The sequence below is a fragment of the Microtus oregoni genome, unplaced genomic scaffold (assembly GCF_018167655.1).
Source record: "Microtus oregoni isolate MIOR12 unplaced genomic scaffold, Mior012 000025F_ref0000491, whole genome shotgun sequence".
In the NCBI taxonomy this organism is placed as follows: domain Eukaryota; kingdom Metazoa; phylum Chordata; class Mammalia; order Rodentia; family Cricetidae; genus Microtus; species Microtus oregoni.
In genome coordinates this window covers 13,726,191-13,737,748 of record NW_024543084.1, presented here as the reverse complement: position 1 = coordinate 13,737,748, position 11,558 = coordinate 13,726,191, and positions in this window count along the sequence as shown.

Below are 11,558 nucleotides of genomic sequence, written 5' to 3'. Positions count from 1 at the left end.
CCAGTCCTTCTCTCCGGAACTGATCCCTGCCCAAAGCCCTCTCTAAAAATGCCTGCTGCTGGGGGCTGGAGAGATGGCTCAGCAGTTAAGAGCATTGCCTGCTCTTCCAAAGGTCCTGAGTTCAATTCCCAGCAACCACATGGTGGCTCATAACCACCTGTAATGAGGTCTGGTGCCCTCTTCTGGCCTGCAGGCATACACACTAACAGAATATTGTATACATAATAAATAATATAAAAAATTAAAAAAAAACTGGGCAGTGGTGGCACACACTTAAAATAAAATAAAATAAAATAAAATGCCTGCTGCTGTGACAGTGGCTGCCTATCACCCCGGCCCTTGGGAGGCAAGATCAGAGGGCTCTTCAAGGCCAGCCTGCGCCACAATACCCGTAATAAAGTGAAGCAAAATCCTGTCTCAAAACAAACACCCAAACAACAGCGCAAGCCTAGAGCTCCACCTTGTCCGGCTCCAGAATTTTGTTTTGCTCACGGTTCTGGAACCTAGAAAGTCCAACACGGGGTCAGATGGCTGGGGCTGCTGAGACAGCTCAGTGGGCGAAGGGGCTCGCCACCAAGCATAACAACCTAAGTTTGATCCCAGGACCCACACGGCGAAAGGGCAGAGTCAAATCCTAAAAGATGTCCCTTGGCCTCCCATACCTGCATGGGGATGCGTGTTCATACACATGATCAATCAATAAATGTAATAAAGAATACATTAAAAAAAACAATGGCTAGACAAAGAGTTTGCCTAGCTTCTGCCAGCACTCTGGAAGCAGAGGTAGGTGTATCTCTGTGAGTTCAAGGCCAGCCTGGTCTAGTTCCAGGATAGATAAGGCTACACACACACACTCACAAATCCAGGGCTATCTCTTGCCATCTTCGGGCTCCAGAGGGCACCCCACAAGATATACAAATATAAAAGTGGGTACAATGCTACATAAAATAAAAATAATTAAATTAAAAAAAATCATTCTGAGCCAGAGATGCTGTCTCAAACCCACAACCCTAAAACGTGGGAGGTTGAGACAAGAGTCTGAGGCTAGCCTGGGCTACATAATGAGTTTGAGGAAAGTCTAATAGCCTGGGTTACAGTGTGAAATTGTATCCAAAGAAAAAGGGAGGGAAGAAGAGAACGAAGAAGGGGAGCAGGGAGGTTGATCTGTAACTCAATGGTAGAGTATGCTCCTAAGGCCCTGGCATCCATCTCCAGTCTGGGGGTGGGCAGATATCTCACACATGGAGACAACAGGATCAGGAAGGAGTCCATGGCAACATAAGGAGTCCTTGGCAACATAAGAAGTTCCAAGTCAGCCTAGGCAACATGAGACCTTGTGTTTAAAAAAAGAAGAAAGAGGGGCTGGAGAGACAACTCGGTGGTTAAGAGCACTGGCTGCTCTTCTAGAGGTACTGAGTTCAATTTCCAGGACCCATTCGGTGGCTCACAACCATCTAGAGAGGGATCTGGCGCCCTCTTCTGGCCTGCAGACACACATGCAGACAGAACATCACAGAACAAACAAATATTTTTAAAAAAAGAAAAGAGAAAAACTAGGCATGGTGACACACACTTGCATGCTTGTAATTCCAGCACTCCAAAAGCAGAGGCGGGAGAAGGGTTGCAAGGGTGAAGCCAGCCTGGTCCACACAGTGGCACTCTACCAAAGAAGACAAAAACAAGGTTGGAGGAGATGGCTTAGCAGGTAAAGGTGCATGGTGCCAAGCCTGACACCTGAACTGGATTCCCAGGATACCTATACTAGAAGTAGAGGAGTAACAGGCACAACTGTCCCTTGAACTCCACATCTTACACGCGCGCACACACACACACACACACACACACACACGCTCGCACACAATGAGATTCTTTAAAAATAACAAAAACAAAACAGGTAGGAATGGTGCATGCCTCCTTTAATCCCAACATTTGGGAGGCAGATCTCTGTGAGTTTCAGACCAGCCTGATCTACATAGTGAAGTCCAGGCCAGCCAGAGCTATGTAGAGAGATCCTGTATTAAAAGAAAAAAAAAAAGAAAGAAAAGAAGGAAAGAAGGAAAGACAGAAAGGAAGGAAGGAAGGAAGAAAGAAAGAAAGAAAGAAAGAAAAGTGGGCTGGAGAGATGGCTCAGAGGTTAAGAGCACTGACTGCTCTTTCAGAGGTTCTGAGTTCAGTTCCCAGCAACTAGATGGTGGTTCACAACCATCTGTAATGAGATCTCATGCCCTCTTCTGACATGCAAGGATACATGCAGAAAGAACCCTTTATACATAATTAATAAATCAATCTGTTTAAAAAAGTATATATATATATATTCTGATTAGGGGCTATAAAGTGAATTCTTGTCTCAAAAAGCAAGTCAGGTGGTGGCACATGCCTTTAATCCCAGCACTCTGCTTGTGGGGGCAGAGGCAGGTGATCTCTGTGAGTTCAAGACCAGTCTGGTCTGCAGAGCAAGTTCCAGGACAGTCAGGACTATAGAGAGAAACCCTGTCTCCAAAAACCAAAATCAAACAAACACAATTTCTTTGTTCTGGCTGCAGTTTAGACAGCAGACATGGGGTTCCTAGCACCGAAATTTCCTTGCTCTGGCTACAGCTTAGATGGCAGACATAGGGTTCCTAGCACAGGGAAAAGAGTCTGGTGAACAGTCGTGAGATGAGGTGAATCCCACTGACCTCGTGCATTGGATGTGGGAGACTGAGGAACAAGGGTAGCCTTTGCAATGGGCTTGGCTGGGGCAGGCTGAAAAAAAATCAGGCCAAATAGGAAAACTGAGCATGCTTCTGACTTTATTTTGAGATCACCAAGTGTCAATCCACACCCTTGTACCTTTTTGGACCCTAAAAATACCATGAGATACATTATTTTGGTGATGAGAGGTTGAGGCAGGATCCCATTATGTAACTCTGAGTGGCCTGGAACTCACCATGTAGACCAGGCTGGACTTCAATTCCCAGAGATTCACCTGCTCCTGACACCCAAGTACTGGGATTAAAGGCATGTGTCCATACACAGCAGTGAGATGTATTCTTGTTTTGGTTTTTGTTTATTCAAGACAAGGTTTCTCTGTGCAACAGTCCTGGCTGTCCTGGAACTCTGTAGAACAGTCTGTCCTTGAACTCAGAGATCTGCTTGCCTTTGCCTCCCAAGTTCTGGGATTAAAGTACTACCATGCCCAGCTATGAGATGTATTCTTAAAAGTGGCATGGGCTAAGTTCATAGAGGTTTTGAAGTTACAGTGGTCCTTGGTCCAGTATCTTAGGCCTCACCTGTGCAAAGGCTAACGAGGCAGGACAGCTCATGCTTGTAATCCCAGCAGTCAGGAGGCCTGATGAAGAAAGAGTGTCACAAGTTCAAGGCCAGTCAGGACTAAGCAGTAAAACCCTGTGTCAGCCATCCATTCCCCTCCCTTCCATCAAATACAAAAGCTAGGATTTGCGGTGTGGGTCTGTAATCTTAGCCAACTTAAGGCGAAAGCAGGAGGACTGGGTGTTTCAGGCCAGCATGTGCTACACAGCACGCACCATCCCGTCTTCATATCAAGACCCTACCTTATTAGAAAAAGAGAAAAGCAAATATCAACCCCATCCCCATGCCTAGGAAGTCTGAAGTCTAGGAGTGGAATCAAATGAACTATTTCTTTTTTACCATTTTCCCCTCCTTTCTGGAGACAGTCTCACTATGGACTCAAGAATGGCCAGGAGCACCTGACCCTTCTGCCTTAGACTCATGAGTTGTGGTATTACAGGTTTTTACTACCATGACTGGCCTTTTTCTTAGGGTTCTGGGGGTCAAACCTAGAGATCCATGCTAGAGTCTACCACTGACCTGCGCCCCCCCCCCCCAAATCATCCGTTATAAAATTCCAGGTAATTCCGGCTCAGGCTGAGCTTGGAACTGCTGTTGTATACAGCTTGGAACTGTACGCTGAGCCCTGAGCTCTGGGTTCTGTTGGGTACTGCTCAGAGCCTGGAAAACAGTTACTGCGGTATCCAGCTGGCTAAGTAGGATGGAGACCAGATGCAAGGGCTGCTCTCAGGGTTTCTAGCCCTCGGCATTCTTGAGCCCCTCAGCCACTGTAGTTCTGCACAGAACCATGTGGTGGCGCCAGTACCCCAGGGCTTCAGTTGGATATCCTGAACCGGAGACCCTGGAAGAACTGTCCCCTTCCCCTATGGTCCACATCCCACTGGGAACCAAGGTTTGGTGATCACTGGCAAGTCCTTTTCCAGGGAGAAAAGGTGATACCAGAAAAGCGTACCAGCCAAAAGCTGATGCACTCAGATTGGAAGGGGTTAACTCTGGAGGGTCAGGAAGGCAAGCTAGAGAAGACCCCTTGGTCACAAGAGTTAAGGGACTTGGAGGTAAACAGCTCAGATGGAGTCTAGCCTCATGCCACTATAACCCTCAGCCTATTCTACCCAACCTGTCTATCCTGGTCCCAAGTATTGCTTCCCTGCCAAGCGCAGGGGTAGTCGGGGCTCCAGGCTGCAAGTTCTCACAGCCTGGCAATCAGGTAGGCTGGGGATGGGCACTCGAAGCAAAGAGGATGTTTGGATGGAGCTCTTACCAGCTGTCAGCTTCCCGTCTCTTGGGTTGGAGGCTCTGGGACCCTGTCCTGCTCTGTGGTCACAGAAGCCCACGATCCTGGCCAGAGGAAGAGCCTTCACCCAGTCCTTGGTTCTGGGTGCAGTTCAATTGACCAGGTGAGCTGCCCGGGCACCATTCTCACCTCTGGTTCCAAGCCAGAGGTCCACTTTAGGCTCCCCTGTCCTTCATTTGTCCTGCTTGAGGGAAGATTAAGACCCCAGATCCCAACTGGAGATACTCTTGCCCAGTCTGTTTAAACTTAGCATACTCTGGCTTCTGCAGTAGAAATTGGTCCACACCCCTTGTCTCCGGGGTATCCACCAGACACCCACATGCTCCAAAGAACCACCCTCTCCCTCTTGATTATGCCTTCCTCTTTGAGGACCCCCAGATGTGGTTCTGTCCTCTGAGGTTCTGCCTCTGCTCTTAGGATGCTGGGACTAGGCCAGAAGTTTTCCCTAAGAAGCCAGCTGTTTTGCCCATCAGAAAGTAGCCCTGGCTCCTCTGCTAAAATCGTTTCTAGGTTGCAGCGTGGCAGCCCTACTGGGCCAGGACCTGGGAGTGGTTAACTCCTCGGGTCCAGGCAGCAGCATCTGCCTCCCAGCTTTCTGCATTTTCCAGACTTAGCAGAGACTTCTAGAGACCCTGAGAAGGCTAAGTATGACTGTGGCCAACCCCCTCAACAACTACCATGCCCCTCTCCAGAGCTTTGTCCCCAGATAACCCAAGTGAGGTTCAAAGGGATGAATGTTACCAATTGAGAATAATTATAACAATAGCTGTCCCCCTGTTAGCCTTGAAGCCACCAGGATTTAATTAAGTGCCTTCACAACTCATTTGACGGCTTTTTGACAACTTTGTGACATGGGGGAGTATTTACCTAAGAGAAAAGTAGGAAACCCACGCTGTGAAGCGCCTCAGTTACCAAGAGCTGGGTGGATGCTGCTCAGCACTGGTGACTGTAGACCGGCCCTCTGAGCTACTTAAGTTCCCCTGAACCCTCTCTCCTAGGTCTGGGCTCGGGAGCCCCATCTGTGAAATGGGAAAACCAACAGATAGAGTTAACACCACTAGTCCCAGATGAAGAGCGGGGCCAAGGCACCTTCCAAGTATTTATTAGTGATTCCTCCTCCTGGTGGCTGTGGTCAGCCTGGGCGAGGATCCCAGCCTCGCCGGCCGCTCCTGGCTGCCTGGCTTGGGGTTAGCGGCTCCCTCTCAGCCTTTTTGTCTCCAGAGCTGGAAAACGGAGACGAGAATAACTGACCCTGGTTTCACCATGCAGGTGTAATGGTCTGCCCACAACCCAACTGAGAATTGCTGGGAAATGTCCTCTCTTGTCAGTAAGACTACTGAGCACGATCAGTAAGGGACAGAGACACCCTTCCACCATGGGTGCCTCCAGGTTCAGAGGGGAGCTTGTAGGTAGAGCTCCGTCATTAGTGGCTCAGGAGTCCCCTACACAGAAAAGCAGGCAAAAGGTCATGGCAGTTACCTGGGTAGAGGGGTTCAGCCTGCCTCTGGGTCTCCCAAGGCCTCCTGTTCTAACTGTACCCCCTGTGCCTTTCCTCCAGAGACCGGAACCTGGTCTGGGGTGAGGGCCAAGGAATAGGGACAATCCCAAGACTAAAATGGCCCAGAAGGTGACTTGGCTGTGGCTGGGTGGGATATCAGGGTCTGGGAACGACTCCTCAGGATGCAGTGACCCGTGTTCTCCCCCTTTGTCCCCTCCTCCCTGCCCACCATGGGTCAGTTCCCTGGTCCCAGCCTAGACATCTGGAACTGGGGCAGACAAAGGGCTGCGGGAAGGGACAATAACCTTCTGTCCATTTTCCGATGCTGGGCCAGGCCTGGCCAGGGCTGGGGGCCGGAGCCCCGGCGAGGCAGTGCCAGGCCCCCCGCGGGCAGCAGACAATGTTGGCAGTGATGGAGAGGAGGCATTTCAAAGCGTTTTGTTCCTCCTGACCCCCTCCCCTCCACACATCGCGCCCCAGCTCGGGGTGAGGCCCCAGCCCCACCCCCAGCCACCCAGGCCTGGCTCTGGACTGCTTGGGGACTGGCCACATTCTTGACCTCAGGGGAAAAGTTTAGACTCTTTGCGCCCTGGGCAACAATAACAGTGTCACAGACCTGATTTAGGAGCAGCACTTACCATCACAAAGCCTCAGACAAAGAGCTGAGGCTGAGAACTGAGAACGAGCTGGCCTCAGAGCCTGTTCCACTGCCAGGCTCTCTTCACGTCTCTCCCAGGTTCTGCCCAGGCTCTCACTGTGCCAGACATGGACACACCTGGGGAGGACTTGAGGCAGAGGGATGGAGGAGAGACAGTAGTACAACTAGGAAAGAAGCAGTTTTGAGAATCACTTCTTACTCTCCCATAAAACACTTAGTAACCCTGAGTAGGTCCTTTACCACTCCAGGCCTCAGTTTCCCCATCTGTAATAAAGACGCCAAATAAGCAACACCACCGAGAGCAGGAGGCTTTGTCCTCGTGGCAGGAGGGTTTCATTATGGCCATGGCCAGGTTGGGGATGGACCCCTGGAGGAGCTCCATCTACTGAAGAGGCTGAGGCTACACAAGGCCCTGAGCTGCAAGAGTTGGAGATCAGCCTGCGCAACACAGTGAGATTCAGTCTGCAAAGACATCGGTGGTGGAGAGAGGAGGCTTGCCCCTGCAATCCCTAGGTGCCAGCCACCAGCTTACTAAGTCCTTCCTGGATTCCACCCCCTCTGATCGTTTGAACCCCAGTCAACCTCACAAAGCGGTGTGTCATGAACCCTGCTCTAAAGTTGACCAACTGAGGATGAAAGACGGGGAGTGACCTGCCCAGGGCCAGGCCGCTGCGCCCCTGACTTCCCCAGTGGGAAGGAGTAAGGAGGCAGCTGGCTTCTGCTGAGCTGGGGTAGAAGGGCCTCCCCTCCCAACAGAAGGCCATGAATAAATAAATATTTGATTATCCCCAGGGGGAATTCCACCCTCCGAGCAGGTGCCTTTAAAATCTGGATTGATTCTTGTCTGTGAGCAGAGGTTGGCCTGGGTGGACACCCAGATGCAGGGGACTGGACACAATGACACACACACATACCCCATTCCCCCTTATCCCTGTGGAGGCCAGGAAATAGAGGCAACACGAAAAGGTCACTTAAAGATTTGTGGCACCAGCTTTAGGCTGTGGGTCTGTGTAGTGCCCATTGGGTGAACTTCAATGATGGTCTCAGAACAGTGCCTTGAAGCAGTAGAGGGAACCCTTCAGACCAGGACCCATGGGCCAGCACATCGCACCCCACACTGGGCACCCCTGGGACATCATGACATGCCGTTTGCTTTCCTTTCCATGAAGTGGTTGGCTGCTGAATACAACGTGAGGGGTGATGGCTGGACACCAAGAGCAAAGGGATCTGCTCCGGGAGAAACTCCGGAAACTGCAGTGACCCCGACAGCAGCAGGGGTTGTCTGGCCCCTGACAGAAAGGAAGGAGACCCGAAGTGTGGTTCAGACTCCACTTCTCCTCCCGCTTGCCTGACTCCATGCAAAGGTGGCAGAGTGACAGCAACACTAACACCCTCCAGAGCGCCCCAACCCCAGGACCGCCATTCATCCGGAATGAACAGCTACCCATTCTGCAAGTTATTTATGGACAGGGTCTATGATGCAGCCAGTTTAGCAGTTTAGCCTTAAGCACTACTGTATATAGCCAAGGCTAGCCTTGAACTCTTGATTCCATTATAGGCATGGGTCACTGTATCTCAGCTACTTTTAGAATGTTAACTGTGAGTCTGTTATTATGCCAGTCAAACAAAAGAGTGGGCTGGTACCCCTTTAATCCCAGTTCTTGGGAAGTAGGGGTGGATGGATTTCTCTAAGTTCCAAGCCAGCTTGGTATACATAGCAAACTCTAGGCAAGCCAAGTCCACGTTGTAAGATCTTGTCTCAAAAAGTGGCAGCAGGTACCTGAGGCTGAGTTTGAGGCTAGCTAGCCTGGGAAACATGGCGATCCTGTCTAAGAAAAAAAAAAGTTGGCATGGAATCTGGGGTCCTCCATCCCCCCTCCATTTCTTCTCTCCACTTCCTTCCCAGAATGAAACTTCTCCAACTACCATCCTGTCCCTTTGACACCTCTCTCCAAACCACCACAAACACACCAGTCACAGACAGTGGGGGACTATCCAAGCAGAAAATGCCACAGCTCTTGAAGACATAGAACATTCATGGAGGCCTTAAGGAACCCTAGAACAACAGCCTTCCCCTCCCTGCCTGGCTTGAGAATAGAGGAGCACTCACCGGGCAGAGCATCTTTGGGTCCCCCTCAGCCTGGAGGTGGATGGCACCGCTGGGTGCTTAGGTACAAGAGGACTGCCCGCTCAGCTCTTATTTTGGAGGGTTGGCCAGGCAGCCCATCCCAGGCCCAGACTTTCCTGGCATCTCTAGGCAGGAAGGGCACTGCCTGGGGGTTGGGAAGAGCAGGAAAAGAGGGCTTGATCCCACACTCAGCTCACTTTCCTCTGGACATTATGGGATGAGGGTCTGAGAAGCCAGGGGTCCAGAAGAGCCAGCAGGGGCGAACAGAGGTTGATCTGACCCGGACCCCTGCCCCACCTCCACTCCAAGGCACGGAGGCCCACATGGAGGTGTTTGCTTTTCCTGTCTCCACACTAGTTCCATTCAGTGTGGCCCATCCCACCCCAGGCCAGCGGCCAAGGACCCAGTGCACCAGTGGGCGAGATCACCGACCAGCCTCCCTCCTATCCTTGTTGCATGAACACGGCACAGTAGCCACCAGTGCCTCCCCGTTTTATGGGGCATTGGAAAGAGAAGAGAAGAAAAAAGAACAGATAGAGGAGGGTGAAGGAAAATATGGGTACAAGGTTGAAAAAGAAGAGGAACACACAGACAGTGATGGAAAATAGATGCTCTGAGGAGGCCCTGGGCATACAGAGGCAAAATAAGGAGCCACTGGGCAGAGGGCTGGGCCAGGAGCAGGGAGGGCTGGTCCAGAACCTCACTGCTTTGCTTTGTGCTGAAACACGGAAGCTGGGATATTCACTTGAAAATGAGCATCCTCCTCATCCCTGGGCCAGGGGTCCAGGAGGGGCTGAGACCTGGTCTGGGGCCAGGGGAAAGAGGGTGAAAGTTTCCCCCAGTCAGAAGGCCATGGGGGAGGCATCTCAAAGGGTCCTGCTCTTTGCTCTCTTCTGACTGTCACATTGGTACATAAAGGGGGTAGAAAGGTCAGACGTGCCCTTTCAGGCCCGTGAGAAAAATTCTGCCCATTTCCCTAATCCATATTTATTGGTGTGAGACACTGGGGTGGGAGAAAGTCCCTGCCCCCACCCACCCACTGCCCCAGCCAGGCCAGGTTAGCACTAAGAACAGGCTCCATGTCACCCAAATCCTACTCTTTGTCTCCAGATTGGCTCCAGAGCCCACCCCTCATTCCCCCTTGGGGTTGCCAAGCAACCATGGAAGGGTAGCTGAGACATTTTCTTTATTACAAGCAAAGGCAAGACAGAGTTGTGGTCCCAGAGGGGGGTATAGGGTGCTGAGGGAGAGGGCACCCTGGGCTCTGGAGGGTCCAGAGGTTGTCCCCTATGCTCTGAGCATTGGGTCCCAGAGTCTATCTGAAGCCGGAAGACATCACCGAGTGGTGGGAGGTGGAAAGGCTGGCAGACATTATTCCAGACTGGACAGTGCTACGTGGCAAGGCAAGGCACTTCCAAGAGACTCAGGGCTTCCCGAGACCACCAGCTGTGCTGTCTGTACTAAGTCATTTTCTTTCTTTGGTCCTGTGTTTTCTCCTGAACAAAATGGGGTAGTGTTGTATGTTATCTCACTTAGCCCTCACAGAGATACAATGAGACACCACCGTTTTCCTCCCCTCTTCCACTAATTGAGAAACAGAAGCTCAAAGATGTGGCGCCATGTGCCCAGCAGATAAGGCTAAGGTGCAATTCCTTAGCTCCAACCAGTTTTACTGAGATGTGATTTACAGGTCATACAATTTACTTTCCCAGAGTGTGAATGTCATCATTTGTATATTTGAGTCCTGTACCTACAACCACAACTTATTTTAGTCTTACATCACTCTAAGGAGAACTCCCTCCCCTCCCCCATACCCAAAGTGAGCATATAGTACAGTGATAGAATTAGGAATTAGCATTCCACCTCTGTGACCCTAGATGATGTAATCCCTAGCCTCCCCCCCCCCCCGTCTCTCTCTCTCTCTCTCTCTCTCTCACACACACACACACACACACACACACACACACACACACACACAGAGTTATAAAGCAGGGCATGGTGGCCCCTATGTAATCCCAGCATTAGAGAGAACGAGGCAAGGGGATTGCTATTGAGTCTGAGGTTAGCTTGAGCTATATAATGAGTTCCAGGCCAGCCTTGGCTGCAGAGTGAGACCTTGCCCTATGAAAGAAAGGAAGGAAGACAGGGAGGGAGAGGAGGGAAGCAGGCAGGCAGGCAGGCAGGAGTTCTAGAGGTCAGCCAGTCCCACACCCATCATACATAGCGCCCATTATCTTCCAGCTTCACCTACCTCCAGCCTCGCCACCACTAATCCACTCTGTCTCCCTATTGGTTTGTCTGTTGTGGACATTTCCCATGCATGCAATCAGACTACATATATCAGTCTGAATAACCTCCCACAGCTTCTACCCCCAGAGGTGTCAGGTGGGGCTCAGACAGAGGTGGCCAGGCAGGGAGAACAGTTAAGAATGTGGCCTCTGCAGCCTGACAGACAGCTCAACAACCTTGATCCACCACCCAGGTCTAAATGGAGAGGTAGCCTTTCTCTCCCAGGGATGTATCAGTGCGTGACAGATGTCGAGCCAGGTGCCGCTACCCGGTACATCATAGCTCACGGATTACAGGAGTCTATGCAATGCTTGTTTAATCCTGACCTGGGCACATATTGGGGGTGAAACGCTGGGGACGGAGTGGTGAACAGGACACG